Source organism: Megalopta genalis, unplaced genomic scaffold (genome assembly GCF_051020955.1).
Source record: "Megalopta genalis isolate 19385.01 unplaced genomic scaffold, iyMegGena1_principal scaffold0225, whole genome shotgun sequence".
Lineage (NCBI taxonomy): Eukaryota > Metazoa > Arthropoda > Insecta > Hymenoptera > Halictidae > Megalopta > Megalopta genalis.
Window position 1 is genome coordinate 254,320 of NW_027476294.1, and position 681 is coordinate 255,000.

Here is a 681-nt window from a genome sequence, read left to right on the forward strand (position 1 = left end):
TTTTATAATTTTGTGGAATCGGTAACCTGGAGATATTTAACATAACGCGGATCGACTGTCTCTGTCTCTTTCTAGATCGGAATAATCGATGTTTCCCGGCAAACTATTGGGAGATTAATTAAACTTTATACATGAAATTACTCGTTTTGGTCCCCGCTACACAGCCGTATACTTTTTATAATTTTGTGGAATCGGTAACCTTGAGATATTTAACATAACGCGGATCGACTGTCTCTGTCTCTTTCTAGATCGGAATTATCGATGTTTCCCGGCAAACTATTGGGAGATTATTTAAACTTTATACATGAAATTACTCGTTTTGGTCCCCGCTACACAGCCGTATACTTTTTATAATTTTGTGGAATCGGGAACCTTGAAATATTTAACATAACGCGGATCGACTGTCTCTGTCTCTTTCTAGATCGGAATTATCGATGTTTCCCGGAAAACTATTCGGAGATTAATTAAACTTTATACACGAAATTACTCGTTTTGATCCCCGCTACACAGCCGTATACTTTTTATAATTTTGTGGAATCGGTAACCTTGAGATATTTAACATAACGCGGATCGACTGTCTCTGTCTCTTTCTAGATCGGAATTATCGATGTTTCCCGGCAAACTATTGGGAGATTATTTAAACTTTATACATGAAATTACTCGTTTTGATCCCCGCTACAC